At 39.9% G+C, this 18093-nt stretch overlaps 1 protein-coding gene across 4 annotated transcripts in view; it reads left to right on the plus strand.

The window, feature by feature from the left end:
* The first annotated feature begins 5123 nt into the window (after nucleotides 1-5123).
* sema6cb (semaphorin 6Cb) overlaps nucleotides 5124-18093 on the plus strand; it is a 144990-nt gene continuing 132020 nt past the window's right edge. For 2 of the 4 annotated variants that reach the window (XM_026183764.1, XM_026183765.1), the window contains exon 1: nucleotides 5124-5374. The gene's annotated coding sequence lies outside the window, so the exon portion shown is untranslated. The remainder of the gene's footprint in view (nucleotides 5375-18093) is intronic. The other 2 variants (XM_026183766.1, XM_026183767.1) reach the window with 2 other exon arrangements.

Genomic DNA, 18093 nt, shown 5'->3' on the forward strand with positions numbered 1-18093 from the left:
ACAGCTAAGCTTGGTCATAACTGTGTCATGCTACAGGATAATTATCCCAAAATGATCCCACACTAGCAAATTTACACCAGAATAGTTAAAAAAGGAAAGAAGGTGTAGCAATGCTGCGGTTAAAGCTCAAACCTCAACTCTCCTGGAATAACCTTAAAAGAGATGGGCATAATCAAACAGCCACAAATCTCAATGAGCTTAAATAACATTGTAAAGAAGAGTGAGCAAAAAAAAAAAATACTTGTAGTATGCAATGCATAATTTTTCAAACATAAACATTATCTTTGACAATAATCTCAACACCACCTTCTAAAGTTGCCACATAAAATTTTATGGTATTATTTTCTTGGCAGTTTAAAGTCAGACAGTAGCATTACCATAGAATACATGAACAAATTCCACTCATATTCCCCTAGAGCTTAAAAAGATAAATTGTGCATTACATTAGTCCTTTGCCACATACTATCAATCCAAGTTTATAGCAGCAGTATAGCATGAATATATTTACATTATATTAATGATTATTGACAGGCAGGGATAAGTCCAGCTTCTGCGTAAACACAGGGGATCTGTGGTGTACAGGCCGTCTTTGCAGTCCTGTGAGAGGACGAGACACCAAAGCCTTGTAGAGCACTGTCATCATTATGCTGGATTCATAGCCCACACTTCTTCTCTTCTGTTCTTCCATTTTCATTGCTTTAGCTTGCTCAAAGAGACCCATGGGACCAAACAGGGAATATATTGCTTGTGTGTGTTTTTTATAATTGGCTCTAAGGTGACACGAGTCCTCGAGTTGTTCCAGCAGACTCCAAAACAGGTTGTTTGAATTTGCCCATTGTGTTTACATGATTCTCTGTCAATGCAGGCATTTGTTGATATGCTGCATGATTGCCAGTATAAGTTGCAGGGGCAATTTTGGAGACAGTCTTGTGGTCACAGGAGTATTTTGTATGCATTAACTTGTTTGGTATTTAGATTGCTGGCTCTGTGAGTTGGGTTATTGCAGTATTGATGCAAGCCTTTCACTGAAATGGACCAAGTGATTAATCCTGCGATTTCATCAACAACATATTACCACTTTATATCGATAAATATACACTTTACTTATAAAAAAAACAAGTACAAATTGTATTTCTCATTTAGAAATTCTGATCACCTCAAAGTTTTTACAATTTTAACATGAAAGAAATGCATTTAGTTGAACAAATGTTATACAGCGTTGTAATATACTGCAACGGGCCAATGTTTAACGCAGCCTCCAATATTGCTGTCTTGTAATATGCAGTGGATATATTAGTGGCAAATAAAAACCTGTCTATTAAATGTTGGATTCCCGTCTTAATCTGACTCAGCAGAATCACCTCTTCATGATTCCTAATGTTGGCAAGGAAAATGTAGAGGGTACAGTAAACAGAAGTTAACTAACTTTAAGTAAAAATAACACATTGACAGGTGTGCATTGGTGGACAGTGGTGTAAAATAAATGAATGGAGACAGTACTGAAATGACATCGATCGGGCATAGCACTAAGACCAGTGACAAGTGAAGTGAATAACACTGTTTATCTCTTCATCATGGCGCCTGTTAGTGGGTTGGATACATTAGAGAGAAAAGAGAACATTTGTGCTCAAAGTTGATGTGTTAAAAGCAGAAATAATTGGCAGGCATATGGATCTGAGTGAGTTTGATGGGGTCAAATTGTGATGGCTAGATTTCTGGATCAGAGCATCTCCAAAACTGCAGCTCTAGTGGGTTTTTTCCAGTGGTCAATATCTATCAAAAGTGTCTATCAACCACAGACTCACCGACAGCCAAGGCTCAATGATGCACATGGGGAACGAAGGCTGGCCCGTGTGATCTGATCCAAAAGGTGCAAAAAAGTTAATGCTGGTTGTGTTAGAAAGGTGTCAGAATACACAAAGCATCACAGTTTATTGCATATGGTGCTGCATAGCCAGATCTGATGATTCACGTTACCTTTTGCATCACATGGATGTTTGTGTGCGTTGCTTACCTTGGGAACATTAGGCACCAGGATACGCTATTGGCAAACCAGCAGAGGCTGCGCGATGCTGTGACCCACAATCTGATGAAAAACCTTGGATCCTGGCATCCACGTAGATTTTACTTTGACATGTACCACCTACATAAGCATTGTTGCAGACCACGCATGCCCTTTCATTGAAACAGTATTCCCTGGCTGTGGCCTCTTTCAGCAGGATAATGTGCCCTGCCACAAAACAAAAGTGGTTCGGGAATGGTTTGAGGATCACAACAATGACTTTGTCCTCGGAATTCTCCAGATCTCAGTCCAATCAAGCATCTGTGGGATACACTGGACAAACAACTGTAATCCATAGAGGCTCCACCTCGCAACTTAGAGCTCATGCCTCGACAGGTCAGGGCTGTTTTGGCAATAAAAGAGGCACTAACACAATAGTAGACAGGGAGCCATAATGTTTGGCTGATCGGTGTACGCTGACAAAAGCGGTAAATTTATACACAGTTCATTATGTCTGTCTTTGTTCTGTTATTTTTCTTCTTCATTTACAGTTGCTGCAATGTGTTCTAGATTTTTTTGTCTTGTGATATATCAAATATCACAGGATCATATCATGGTGTGATGGTACCATCATGTCAGGAGAATGACTGAAGTGTTTTATTGTTATATGTTGGAAAACCAAGGATGGACAAAGGGCTAAAGCTCCCGCAAAAAGGAGAAAATTCCTGAATGAATTTGTTGGTATTCTTGTGCACAGTTTTCAAGTTGGTTGTTACAAAAATCTTGGCGATCCTTCCTCAGTTGATCTGGGTATCTATTCTGAGTCGCATCTGTCTTTTTTTGTAATCCCAAAATCACTTGATGAGGCCTTGATAGGGGCTGTGGGGGCTCCATGCAATCTGTTGCAGTGCTTCTTACAAATAATTCTTCATGATTCTCACTAAATGGTGCAGAATGAGCTCAAAAACTAACAAAATAGTGAGATTAAACTTTGAACATGTTAAATAGCTAAAACAGTTGTATATTACTGTATATATTCCACTTGTCTGATGTAAACACACAAATAATTTTCCAAATTTGTTTGAGTAGGATTGAACAAATTTTAGCAAGAAAAATAATTAAGACATAGGCCTGCTGTGCCATAAGTGTGCTCATATCGGTTTAGTCTAACAACATCCTTGTTTCTGTGTAAACAAATGAGCATCAGTTTGAATGATGACGATGATGACAGCTGAAACCACTGCTCCCATTTTCCCAGCAGTTACTGTGTTTACATCTCTCAACACCTTTGTTGTATTTGCTGTGTGTTTTCGTTAGATAAGAAGGCAAAAAGTCAAGTTCAATCCTCGTTGTATGCAGAGAGTCACAGAAAGAAAATGATCTGCCCCGTATTTAAAATGTCATTGTGAAATAACGGTTGGATTGACAGAGTGAGAGATGTATTATTATCAAATAATTATTATCAAATTAAACAGATGCGTAACCTGAAATGCTGAACTATGGTTATTGTCAGCCCAGCAATTATTTTGTCAGAGTGGCCTTGATGTCCTCTACACATGAAATGGTCTTTATTGAGAAACCACCACATCCCTAGGCTACAAAGTTATTTACATTAAGGCTCTAACCACTGACCCGCTTATTTAAGGAAAACAATAAAATAAGGAAAACAGTTTGCCAATCTTTCAAGCCTCTCTACTGCCAAAACCACTGCAAATGTTGTGGTGAAGTGAAAGTTGCCAAAGATTTACCAAATCCATGTAAATCATGGCCCTCTGAGCTTGTGTCCTCTCCCTCTCCTCAAAAGCCCTTCAACACAACAGGCAGCATCGCACTGCCAAAAGAAATGTCTGGAGTAAATCTGCTGGTGTTGAGTCACAGCTAACCCAAGGCACATCCATTTTTTTTTCTGCGGCTCGAGGCCAAAGAGAGATCTAATAAACAAGTAGGACCTGAGAGAAGGGCCCCTCATTTATCCGACTACCAGAGCAGTTAGTATCATAGCACAGAGGCCACTTGAACTATTGTCCTGTGTATAACTCATGAGCATTTTGACAAGAAAGACTGACTGAAATGGTAATGCAGTAGATGAAGGCTAGAGATGAATGAGACACAGAGTCCATGGCCATCTATTAGATTATCATCAAACAAAAACGCAGTCAAACCAAATTCCTCAGCGCTGCCGTCTCTACACAGGTGTCTTATTAGTGTTTCTGGCAATGCATGGCACATCAGCATCACAGCTGATTAACTTTTGTGGATACATTTTGTTCCCTTCTTCAGATTATACTCAGCTATTTTCCTCAGTAGGATACTGACAGAACATGCACAAGTTTCATAGTGTAGCATCCCCTATGGAAATGTGAATGTGTTATGTATGAAATTATAGTATTTGTGGAACACAAACCAAAATGATCTGAAAGTCTTTTAGTTAGTTCCAGCATCTACAACTGATTTTATCCTCTGCTTTATAGCCATTTAAGCTGAATATCTTAAGGTTTAAGAGTGTTAGCAGGGCAAAATAAGAAACTGTATAAAGAGCTTTTGTAGGACGTAAAGAAGAGTATTTTCATTGTTTTCTAAAATTTTATATTTCTAACACTTCATGTATAATATCAATTACTGATAATTACTGTAATGAACGGCTCTTACACTAACAATATTCACTCATACATGTATATTCTGTACAAACAGCAGAGATTAGTCGAATCCACTAGCATGACTATACTAAATTTTGTTTCTGTTATAAGATGCTTTATTATAAATTGTAAAAAAAAAAAACTGAATTCAGAAAAATAATTCTCTAACAAACATTTTATAATACCCTATAGTGCGGGCTAATGTGCAAGATAATAGTGCGGCTAAAGTACTTTCACATTGGTTTAAATAGATTCAACTCCTCCCATAAAGTTAAATTATCTGCGTTTAAACCCCGTATCTCGCGCTCTGATTGGCTGGCTAAACTGTATGGGGACCCTGGTGCTGAGGCATTCAACATCTGGGAGAAAAGTGAGCATTACAGGGGCGGGGCGTAGCGCAAAAAAACTGCTCCATTGGCCAATCGAAGGCAACCTCATCCTAACTTCACTCGTTGATTGGTTTGAATCCCTGTCAAACAGCACTACGGGGCGTGGTCTGAGCTGCAGCCGAGGTGTTGTGATTTTAGTCTAACCAGCTTCAGTCCTGTCACAACAGTGAGGGGCGTCTTTTCGCTACGCTGGCGCTCTGGGAATACTAACCATTTCAGAAACAACTAGCTAAAACTAACAACCCCGCTTTTTTTCCTTCGTCATTCTCGAGACTTTACAGCTTGTTCTCTGCGACAGTATCTCAGAAACACTGCGACGTGTGTATTTTCAAGGTGGAAGCACGAAGGTAAGTGGTTCGTTTACTAGTTGAGGACTTTGGCGATGCTGTTGCAGCTGTGCTTACTTTGCTAAATACGAGACAGATGCTTTAAGTTTGCCACAGAAGAGAGCTTATTTAGGCACGTGAAGATCGACGATAATCACTTGAAAACAACATATCAGACGCTTTTAATAAACCTGAACTGTCCCTGTACTCTCCCGGAGTTTCATTTATGGTCCGGAGAAGCCGCTGCTTTTCTCGGCTGTGTTTCGAAGTCCCCGTTTTTTCTGCACTGGTAACTGAATAACAGAAATTACAATCTGACATCAGCCAGGGTTAGACCAGTTTTATATAATAGTTGTTTTTTTGCAGTAGCTCTGTTCCTTTTTGTTTTCATTATTTTCATGTGTGTATCACGGACGGGTTTGGAAGCTGTGTTAACATCGGCAGCGAAAACTATATGCATAGTCATATGAAACCCTGACATACACGTTTTCTCTCTTGTTGCTGCAAGAGTCCCCAGCAACTTATCACAAATAAGCAACCGATAACACGTCTCTGACTGGCATCTCGCCTGAGACACTAATTGAATTTTTGGTTTATTTTCTGGCGGAAGCAGCCCAAACTTGTTTATCAAGGACCTGATTGTGGAAAAACAAAAGAAAGAAAGAAGGGGAAAAAAGCGGGGGATTAGTGCGTAATGGAGACTGTTCACCATCAGATAGAGGGGGAAATCAGTGTGAGTTTCTGGAAAAGAAAAGCAGCAATTACGTGGCAGTTGGATTATTGTGAAACGGCACATCTCCCTCTCACTCTGCACAGATTTTACCTCTTAAATCACGCTTACTTGTCTTAATGCCAAACTCGGAGGGAAAACGATGAGCTCATTGTTCTAACAGGTTTCAACGGGAGAACCTGCATTAGACCTCAGTGTTGCCTACGATGCAGAAAGAAATTGGAAACCTGTGTTTTTCTTCTCTTCTCCTGCTTTCCTAGGAATCGCTGGTGAATGTTTATGTTGAAATGGATGCTCGTGGCTGCTTTTAAACCGTCCTCCGCACAAAGGGAGACCACGATTTGTCTCAGCCCGTTGTGCATTAGTCCTCTAATTTCCTTAAGTGGGTGTTCAGTTTCAGTTGAGGCTAAGAACATTTCAACAATAAATAAATCTCTGTTGTGCATAAACACTGACAGACTACACCACTGCCTTTTCGATCCTGGACTCTTGCAAGGTGATATTGTAGACTGCATGCCCTCTTGCTTAACTCAAAGGCTGCCCGCTTCTGCCGTTTCTCTTTGCTGTATCTGTAGCCTTGCAAAAGTTTCCCAGGCATTTTAAAAATTCATGTTCAGCTTAAGGGTTGCTTTGCCTGGATTGAACAGCAGAGCCAGCACTTACTCGTCTAGCATGTGCCTTTTTGTTCTGGCTGTGGCATGATGTTTTCCTGGAGCAGTCAGATGTTTAAGCAGAAAGTGTGATTAGATCTTGTGATCTTCTTTGGGGTTTTTTTTTTTTTTTTTGCCTTGTCCCCACTCCTCACAGCTGCTGCAGTGATATCATAGGATGATGAAGCCACAAATGGCTTGCGGTTTCCTACCCTAGTTGTACAATGACTTGGCACTCTTTGCTGCTGCGAGGACATTGCAGTGTGCCTTCAGGTTATTTTATTTGACATGTAACTGGTGCGCTAACCAGAGGAAAGGTGCTGCTGCTGTTGTGCAGGACTAGTGGGATGCTTCTGTGTAACGTATCCAATGCTTAAGCAGCAGCAGTGGTGGTCTGTGGTCCCATCTGTACTGTGCACAGTTCATACAAATCTACATTCAGCCCTCATTTGTGGTTGTCGCCCACAGTCGCAATGAACCAACTCTTTGTTTTTTTTGTTTTTTTCATTCTCTTACCATTAGGAAAGTCACATTCTGCTGATGGGTGAGTTATAGTTGTGAATGTGAGCGAGAGCAAAGTACCAGCAGTGCGTTCATTTCCCTGTCACTGCTGAAAATTGCTTGCTCTTCGTCCAGCTCTCATTTTCAGGCCCCGATAGGTCGGTCGCTCAGTTAGCATGGTTAATGGTGCATTTAGCACAGTGTGTAATTTTATTTCCAATTTCCATTCCGCTGCTTGCTTTTAGTTTGAAGTGACAAGAAGCCCCGATGGAGGGGCCCTGTGTGTGCAGATGGCATCTTCCTAATGGTCCTCAGGGTAATGATGGTTGAAATAGGCTCCTAACCAGGGGCTGAGGACTGTGGCCCTTGGGGGACATTCAGCAAGCCTATTTCCATTTTCATCATCAAGATAAAGTACTCAGAACATAGGCGTATGTACACACACACAGTTAGTCTGCACTTTGGATTGGTCAGAAGGAAAAAAAAGAAAAGAAAAAAAGAAGAACTTCAGCAGGACTGATGAAGACACTTTAAACCCTCAGGCGAATTTGAAGTTTGTAAATTGCTGTGCCCTATTTTGAGCTCAGTGGAACTTGAGGGCATAGATAATATATTTTGGGATAAATTTTGTTTCACATCATGTTCAAAATTGTCTGAAGCGCTTTAGACTTTAAGCACTTGTGCAACTGCTGATGTCTAAAGAAGGGTGGGTGCAGTGCCGTGCTTCAGGAAGCAACAGTTAATCGCCACTCCTCATCCGCAACATATGGGACTTTGTTTGGCCCTGTACCTGAGAGAGTCACCGGTCTGTGGCACCTCATATTTCATTTTGATAATGGCTGGTAACCCGTGGCAACTGTGGAGGCAATGAGAGCTTGGCTTCCTGAAGGGCATGGTTGAAAAAGGGAAGAGGGTGGGTTAAGAGGATGTGAAGTCCAAGGCTGCTTCCCCTGCTCTTTCCTGGTTGGTTGCGTTGTGTCCAGCGAAGGATGTGGGACCCCTGGGGAGTGAATTATTACCTGTCAGCCCCGCAGGCTCCCTGTCATCCATAATCCAGGGCTGACACAGCACAGGCTGGTCCAGGCTATCTGCTGGGACCACAAGGCCTTGGCCTCCAGGTCTGGCCTGGTTTGGCCGTAGCTGGTAAGAAATCGCATTAACATGTTGAATCAAGCGTTACAAATGCACAGTTTAAGACTATCATACAAACCTACCTTGTGCCTTTTGCATTATAGCCAGTGGGTCTTTGTTATTATTCTGACTAGTGTAGCTTTTGGGGGGGTTTAAGTTGGTTCTTTTTTTTTTTCTTACTGAGCAGAAGGAGCTTCTTTACTGTGCCTTGAAGTAAAGCTGTTGCTCATCATTTTGCTGATTCAGTGTACTGTATCTCCCAGGTTTATCAGCCTGTGTGGTTTTTAAAGTTCATTTACAGATTGCCAGTGGCACAGACATAATATATACTGCCAGCTGCATCTGTTTTCCTGTGATTGTCGCAGCTTGTTGAAAGTAAAGGTGAATACGGCACTGACAATTTTTGTCCGACAGGTCTAATCATTAACTGTTAGATGTGAATCCTTAGCAGGCATATTATTACTTTTGATTTCAAAAACAGGCGTGCAGCTTCATCCTGCAAGTGGTCCTGTGGTTAGGGTAGAACTGAAAATTATAGCCAAGCTGATGAGTGTGTAAGTTTTGGGAGGAAAACCTTTGAGTTCAGTGAAAGGCTAGAGGGAAGAAGTGAAGGAAGAAGAAAAAGATGGCGGGAGGCGGCAAACCACAAACTGGACAAGAGACAGGCCTTGGTGCTTTTATCCAGACTGCCTGTCTTCCTGAGGTTTTGTCAAGCTGTTCCTCAGAAACATTAACCCCTTGTCAAACATGGACTGGGTCTCTGTTTTCCAACTCGCCACAGCCACATGCAGTGCGGCAGGAACACAGGATGATTGTCTGGTAACACTTCATGAAGCATGGTGGATGCAGTCCAGCAATTGGAGTGGAAAATATAACCTGTGGCTCTCAATGTCAGCAAATTAGCTCAAATTCATATTTTTAGTCTAAATGGGGGTCTCGTGTATCACAAAGGAGTCTTTGTCAAAAATCAGACCTCAGCTTTATTCTCCTTTGTTTCTTTTCTGTATTAAGTCATGCACTGAGGTTTCACTGTTTTCAGTGTGGTTTGTCTTTTTAAAAATGCTGAAGTCGAGTAATGATACTTGTAGTTTCATGCTTTTTGTCTATCTCACTCCATATCAGTTGCCCTTTAGATGAAGGACAGAATACCCATCTTCAGATATCAGACACACTCACTCTTTGATTTGTGTAACAAGGAGGCTGTGTACGCTACCTACGGGGAAGCTTGGAAGCAGCATGCACCACAAAAAGGATTTCTTCTGAATGGAAAGAAAATGAATCATCCAAAAATAAATTCTTGTCATTTTTCATGCATATTCTATGTGGAGAAGTAGCTAATGTAGTGCGCTGTGTGCGCTTGAAGTTTTTTATATAATATATAAAATTATTAGCTATTGAATAAGCACAAAGATCCTCCAAAATGCCCATTCAGCTGTGTGATCCACAGAATCCAGTTTATTTTGAAAACCACAACAGTCAGTAGCAGAGCTCCCCAAAGATTAAGATAATGCAGACATCACAACAGGCTCTCTTACATCCACAGAGAGCAGAAATCCCCACATTTATGATTCCATTTCTTGCCTCTGTGTTTAATTGTAGGAAGCAACTGATATGAGGAAACGCGTGTCTCTTTAAGTAGCCTCTGCTCATAAATACTAGCTCTTGATTCTTGAACTCTTAGTTGGGTCAGCTGGGGAATGGCAGAAGGGCCCAGTTTGTTGCTCCAAATGATCTCTTAATTACTTCATAATGTGGGCAGTCCTCCTGCATCATTGATTAGCCAGTCAGGCTTAACATGGAACAAATTGCTCCATGACTTTCCAGTCTCGCGCCCTTATTGCTTGTATTGGTAAAATTGGAAACTACAGTGAATGTTTTATGTTTTTTTTATAAACTAAATATTAATTTCATTCAAATGGTATATACTGTACACCAGAGACCTTATTAGTTGTTTAGCTATTTACCAATAGTTACCAAAAGTAACATCATAAATGCAGAACATTAAGGCAGTATGGGATCATCTTGACAGAGAACGTAACTAAAGACGACCAACATCCGAATTTCCTAAAGACTACTTAAAGAAATTACAAGAAAACTTTAATTCAATTAAGTTCAAATCAAGTTAATTCAGTTCACTTTTATTTATATAACACCAAATCACAACAACAGTCATCTCAAGCTTTCCTTAAGATAGTCCAGGGTGCGTTGAAGAATAAATGGTCATACCAAATATTGACTTATATACTGTATTTACGCCTATGTTTGCATATTATTCAATGCACTGCACCTATTTCTAATTTTTAAGAAAAATATAAAGTAAAAAGGGGGGCAGGTCAAGACTTTTTCATAGTGCTGTACTTAAACATGCTGGTATGTTAATAAAAATGATCAGACATTAGGCACTAAAGTTGGCTTGTACTTGCCTATTACTGCAGTGCATTTGAAAGTACTAAAGTAGACAGTTGGATATCTGATTATTAATATCAGCATTGTTACTGAGCTTGTCTTGCAGTGTTTCGTTTTCTGATTTTATCTTTGTCTCCACACAAAAACATTGTTGAAACCTATAAAAAGGCCCAAGTGTACAAAAAACTCTGCGCTTTAATGTCACTGTTTTGCGATGTGTGACTCTCAGAAAAACATGCCAGCTCTGATAAAAGGAATTGATGAGCTTAGAGGCTTAGAGGCTTAAAGGCATACAATTCCAATGGATTGAAAAATGTGGAGAACTGTTTCTCGATTCCGATCCTTTGTCCCATCTAACTGTTTTTAGCAGTGCAATTTATTGAGACTGCCCAGTCTATGTCACACACATAATGGCCGAAACACTGGAAAAATTGCAGCTGGTGTAGCATATGGGGAAGATCGAACAAAGAACAAAAACCTGTATTAGTTATGCCAGAACAACTGGCTTCGATAAACAGAGTACAGAACAACACAAAACTACACTTTAAAATTAGTGTGTGAGGGAGCGAACAAACTATGTATTTTATCGCCTGAAACACAGCCATGATATGTTACAAATGCTGTGTAGCAAAGAGAAATGTTGCACATTTGCTGCAGTCAGTTACAAAAGCTTTGCTAATGTGAATTAATTAGGTCATATTTGGTTGTTTATGACACTTTTTTTTAAGTGTTTGAGTATTTTAAGATAGCTGCTCTGCATGTATTCTTAATATTTTGGTGGCACAGTTGGAGAATGATATTCAATTCTTGGAGTTAAACTTTGTAACTTTAATTTGGCCATAACCCAAGAACTAGAAAACACAGATCTCAAAGTAGACAAGAATAACAGCAGTAAAAGTTACACATGTGCAAAGTGTCCTCTATGAATTACCCAGTTGTGTGTTTTTTGCAGACCTGGGCTCACAGAGCATGCAAATTGCCATCCTTCTGAGCTGATCTTGCAGGGAGTGTGTGTAAGTGAGACGGCCTCTGGCCAAACCAGCCAGCTGACTTCCTGTTGGCTCCCCACACACATGAAAATAATCACATTGGTATGACTCCTCCGCACTTTCCAAATGATGTTGTATCGGATGGATCAAATTCTGGTAATAATTGGGGTCATTCTCTAATCATTGTAAGCTCGACCATCTCCATATACATTCACTGAAATGGGAAAGTCAGCCTACTTCCAGCATGTTTTTCACACTTTGAAATCTGAATGTTTGAACAGGAACATCTTCAAAACTGTTAAAGATAAAAACCTGAAATTTTCAATGACCTTTCTGGCCATAACATTGAAGCAGGATCTATAATTCAGGACAGATGCATTTAAAAAAACAAACAAACAAACAAACAAACCACTTGAATAGTGGCTAGTCAAGAAACATGTTATGGGTAGACACAAACATATTTGCTATATACAGCTATAATTATATATGTCTAAATTTTAAACTATAGATTTTACAGGCAGAAACTTTGAGCAGAAATTGTTCAAAAACTGTAATGATTTGATATGGAATAAACCAAAGGAGTTTTGGGTTTCTTAATACTCGTAAAACAAATGTGTTTTAGCAGCTCCTTTTCCAGCAATTTGGTTTATTGCTGTGTGCATCACAAGATGAATGTGGAAGTTGTAGTAATGTGGTTTGGCCAGTTTGCTGTGCAGCCCAGCAACATTTCCTCGTGTTGGATTTTTGTTTTTCTAGAGCAGGAGGGCTGGTAGATCTTTGATTTGGGTTTTGTTTTGAGTTTTGTTTTTTATTCGCTTGTAAAGCGAAAGATAAGAGAGAGATTAATTTTGCCTTAATAATTAACTTATTTCAGTTCTGCGCTGCATCAGTGCAGTTTTGAAGTTCTTGTGTTTTGACAGTTAACCACAAAAGATTATATCAGTCCTTTAGCTGGCAGTATGGCAGTTTAAGTATGATGAAGTTCTTTATTTTGTTTCCTGTGCATTTTCCTGTTTTATTTCTGACAATTTTTGATCGCCTTTCCACTAAACCTGGAGCCTTTTTATAGTGCATGTTCTCAACAACGTTTATCTATTTTCTCTGTTGTGCAGTATCGTGTTTTCTTCAGCATTTTCGTCTTCATTGCTGGTTGTTGTTTCTTTCTTCTTCTTTTTTTTTTTTTCTGTGTGTGCCTCACTTTTCAGAGATTGGCTCTCAATCAAGTGGTGTGGGCAAGACTGTAATGCTGTTTTCAATTTGTGAAGTTTTTGCTTCTTTTAGTGGAGCTTTTTTTTTCTTTGCCTGTTCAGCCACAGTGGCTATCACAGCTTCTACTAACAGCCAAGTTACTCTCCTATTTCCTGCAAACAAACAGCTGTTGTTTCTGGAGGAAATGTAACCATCCATCTTTGTCCTTGGCAAAGACCTACAAGATAACCAGAGCTCTTTTTGTTTTGGTTTGCACTTTCAAAAAGAACATTAGGCACAGCTTATTTTCCGTAGAATAAGTTGTTACAGACATGTATTGCTTTGAATTGGAGCACGTCTCTATCCAAGACAAACATTTGGGTCTTTTAAAAATATATATATTATTAATAAAAAAAGGGCTAGTTTGTCCCTACATGTTTGGCTGGATATCATTACACACAGAGCTTTTGGTGGCACAGATTAAAATCTCACAACTCCTGAAATGGTGAACTGAGAGAAAACAAGGCTGATCCAGATCGGGTGGCAGAAAAAAGACTGGCCTCATTTAAGCCGGCTAACAATGCCTGAGAATCAGCTGTCACCCGTGTCTGTTTTGATACAGTTGTTTTTAGACTCTTCATTAGTCTGCTGTTTAAACAGAGTGATACTTTTTAGTCAGATGCATGCCTGCTTTGCGCATTTCGAGGATGAGAGACTTTATTTTTGTAACGATTGTGAGTACTGTGTGTAAGGAATTTATGTTGTGTCAGTAATCCAGTCTGCTAATGTTTTAGAGGAATATTGGAGCTGCTGGCATCATTACTTCTTTTTTTGTTTTTTAAAACACAAATGCAGAATGAGGCCTGTTTTCATAGTAAATCTTTTGATAGCTGATCATATGAAACAAGCAACTGTAAGTGTCATATTGCACTTTAAGCCACTGTATTTATTTTATTTCTCATACTATAAATCAACTGATTAGTTTTTGGAAATAACAATAAAATGAGTTGATACTTCCAGGTCTGCATGCACATAAATGTATCAAGTGTATAATGGGGGGGAAAAAAGAGAATCCCGCCAAATTCTCACATTTGAGAGGTTTGCCAAACATAATTGAAATCCACCAGAAGTGGGTTGCACTGAAAGACTTGGAAGGAAGTGTGCAAAGTGTTGATGTTGAAATGGCCATCGCTAAGGCTGTAGAGCAGATATGCGGAACGAATTGGGTGATGCAAAGCAATGTGGGTTAAGAGTTTCTGGCAGAGTGAGACTGAGAGATTGAATATCTGATTTTTCTCAGGTTTCTCTTTTGATAATCTGTTGCACAGAAATTGTCTGGCTTGTCAGATCTCGACTGAAGCAATTAGGTTGACTGCATGAGGGAGGAGGGGTCTGGTGTGTTGTTGCTATTGAAGTAACTTTGAGTTATGATCATGCCTCATTGTTGCTTATTGCAGTTTTTTTGAAATGAGAATTTTTTATGGCCCTGAAACGTGAAATGAAGCAGGAAATTAAAAACCTACGTTTTTTTCCCCCCCTCCTTCCCTCCTGTCCTATTCATCCACAGCTGATGCCTTCAAACAGTAGTAGTTCCTCGTTTCTATTCTCCACGCACTCAGGTGACAGGTATTCACATATTTAATTCATTTAAGTGGTCAGAGAATTGATTTTTTTTCTGCAGGGAGTTATCTCACATCTTTTGAAAATGAAATGGGCTCTTCTCACAGCTGGATGGTAATATGACAGTCATACTTTGAAAGAAGATCATAAATGCATCTAATTTCCAAACTTTCCAAAAATAGCCCAAACCACTTGACCCCATTCCTTGAAAGGTTGGGCAAGTCTACATGCACTTACCGTGCTGGTCTTACTTTAAATGGATAGCAGAAGTTAAACTCTGCAAACCTTAAATTTAGGTGGAAAGTAGATTGATATTTTCCGGAACCGAGACTGGCTTCCCAACTCTCGGCCTCCCTCGGGGTCTTTATCCGATTTCTTATGCATGCACCCTGCGCTTTGCAGATAGGAATTGTGGCTGATTTTGTGCAAACAACACTCTGCATACCCTTGTGCTTAAATCTGTAATGTGTTAAAATTAGAATCTATAGTGTGTTTTCTTTTAAGATTTAACTGTGAATTCCTGGGTGAGTATGAAATGTTTTACCTGTGTGAGCATTTGGGGCCGGATGTTGGCCGCTTTAATCTGCTCTGACGCTCTCATGCTATTATTTGTGTATATTTTAGTGGTCACCATATGTGCAGTGAATGTTTGGCTTGGACAATGTGCGATAAGTCTGCTCGCCTACACTTAGCTTGGTCATTTTCATCCATTTCTCAGAACTCCGGGCTTGTTTCCATTAAACTGAGGCTATTTTTATATCAGTGTTTGAGGGGGAGGGTTTATCAGGGGGTTTCAGTTAGTGTCATATGAATCCAAACCGGGCAGGGGTCCAGGGTGAGTAAAACAGACCTCCTCCTCCTCTCAAGTGCCCTGAACTCTTTCCATTTGGAGAGTGTGTGTACCAGTTTATTAACCATGTGTTGACTCACTGCCACAGCTGTGTGATTGTGTATGAGTTTGCATTCTTGTGGTTAGGGGAAAAAAAAGAGGAATTCTTCATAGATTCACCATGAATCCCTTGATGGTTAAGCACTGATGCAAAGAAATGTTAAGAAGAATTAAAATGTCACACTGTGTTGCTTTTTTTTTATTTCTTGACCATAGACTAAAAACGCCAAACGTGAATTTACTGACACAAATCAGAGAAAAACAAATTAAAATGCCCCAAAACATGAATAACATAATTGGATTAATACGTTAAAGCTTGCTCTATACCTCTATAAGGTCTTGACTAGGGATGGGTATCGTTTAGGTTTTATCCGATACCGGTGCCAAACCGGTACTTTTGAAATGGTGCTCAAACCGGTGCTTAAAGAATGGAGAACACAAACTTTGTCCAAAAACCTCTCATGTTCAGCTGTTTTGTTTTTTTTTTTTTTTTGTTTGTTTTTTTTTTTTGTAAAAAGGTAACAATGTTAGCCTTTTCTGCAGCTATGGGGCATATATGGTATCACTCTTGGCTGGAAGCAGTGCTTAATCAATGGAAAAAACACAAACTTTGTCCAAAACCTCTCATGTTTAACTGTTTTCCACTTTTTCTTTGGTCATTTTAGCCTTTTTGGCCAGGGTGAAGGGAGCATCTGCCATCAAACAAGAAGACAGCTGCATGTAGCTATGATGGTGTTTGCTAGTTCACCTTACATGCATTAATGTAATAACGTGGTTAGCCTACTCAACGTAAATTACACACGAACAACATTAAGCTACTCACGCAGAGAAGAACGGCTGCTGCCACCATCACCCGTCATTCATTTCTGCTACACTGGCAGGGCTAGGGGCCAGGACTCTATTCTTCGGGTCTTTGGGGGATGTTGCTCCGGGTCCGATAACTGGCAACCCACCCGCAGTAGATGTGCACGGTGTGAGGTCTTGCAGCAAGCTATCAAATACGGCGCATTTCTCGGCTTTTAAAAAAAACGCTATGCGTCGCCAGGTGTTTCATCGGATTTGAGGTGTTACCTCCTTTGACAGTATCAGCTTAAAGCACTTGTTGCAGGCTGCTGAGTTTGCATCTTTTGCTGTGAAGTACAGCCAGACTTTTGACCGCTTCGCCTTGGGCATTTTAATCTGTAGCTCTGCATAAGAGAACGTACGTACCTAGACCCGCCTACTATCCTCGGAAACGTAAAATGATTGGCTAGAATCTAAAATGTATCACAGCTTAGGAAAAATAAAGCACCGAAATGTGCGCTGCTTTTCGGTCTGGTTACTACAGTTTATGTCAGAACCGGTACCCATCCCTAGTCTTGACCTCAGTAAATGCACGGAAATTACTTTTATTTTGATTTTGCAATAGATTAAATTGAATTCAACTTAATTGCTGCTTATTCCCTAATCAAATAAGCAGAGGATCATTTGAGCACCAAGTTAACATTTCTTGCATCATGCTTCATGTGTTATCTCAGATTGTGAGCTGTTCATCTTTCTTCTTTTTGCATTACAAAAAAAGCATCTTGCATACATGACACATTTATAATTGGGTTATAGTGAGTGTGACTAAATAAGAAAGCAAATGGAAACAAAGGTTGAATCTTCTTACTTGAGCATATATAAATAAAATATAAAATAACCATCAATTATGTCAATTTGCAGCTGTGTTATTGAATTTTGGATATCCACTGGTGAAGGAAAAGGTCATGTTGCTTGTCAAAAAATTATGTTAGTCAAACTATAATTCCCCGAACATAAAAACAATCTTAGAGTAATTGCACATGATAATTTTGGCGTGCGTGTGTGCGCGCGCGCGTGCATGTGCGTGTGTGTGTGTGTGTGTGTGTGTGTGCGCGCGCGCGCGCTCCACAGTGATGTGGATGACTGTGCCGGGATTTAAAAACATGTTCATTAATTTACTCTGAGGCTGTAAACTTATTTCCACCAAGAGACACACAAACACAACAAAACACACCCACTCAACCACATGAGCAACTTCCAATTTCCAGCGAATGAAACCTTGTTTGAGCTGTCTTCATTGCCTCCCTCTCTGTCCTCCCGGCTTCCATCGTCTCTCCCTGAGGGGCAGTTTTTAGTGACTGATGGCATGAAAGCCAGCTGAGGGTAAACAAACCAGCAGACCACACTTTTGCTTTAATGTCACAAGTCAATGACATGCAGCTGGGTGAAAGGAATGAGAGGGGGGGGGCAACACCTACACTTTCACTCTCAGGGCCATATCTGAGGCTGACAGTAGCCCTCCAGCTAAACACAGACAGTCTGCATTAGTGTTGGCCTGTAGCTACAGGTGCCAGGAGAATCAAGCCCAGTTTTATAACTTGGACAGAAAGACATGGTACGAGTGTTTATGCTGCTCTGAAGCAGGTTTATACAGCTTTGTTAAAATTATCATTATTAGGTGTCAATTTTGCAGCCTTATGGAAAAGAAAGAACAGTTCTATGAGCTACAAACCTTATTATGTACACTTAAGTGTATTTCAGTTGAGCTGTATTTTTTTTGCACAATCACTAAACAAACACTATTTCTCGTTATTCAACTATGAAATATGTGGGTTCTTTAAAAAAAACCAAAA

Source organism: Astatotilapia calliptera, chromosome 11, assembly GCF_900246225.1.
Source record: "Astatotilapia calliptera chromosome 11, fAstCal1.2, whole genome shotgun sequence".
Taxonomy (NCBI): Eukaryota; Metazoa; Chordata; class Actinopteri; order Cichliformes; family Cichlidae; genus Astatotilapia; species Astatotilapia calliptera.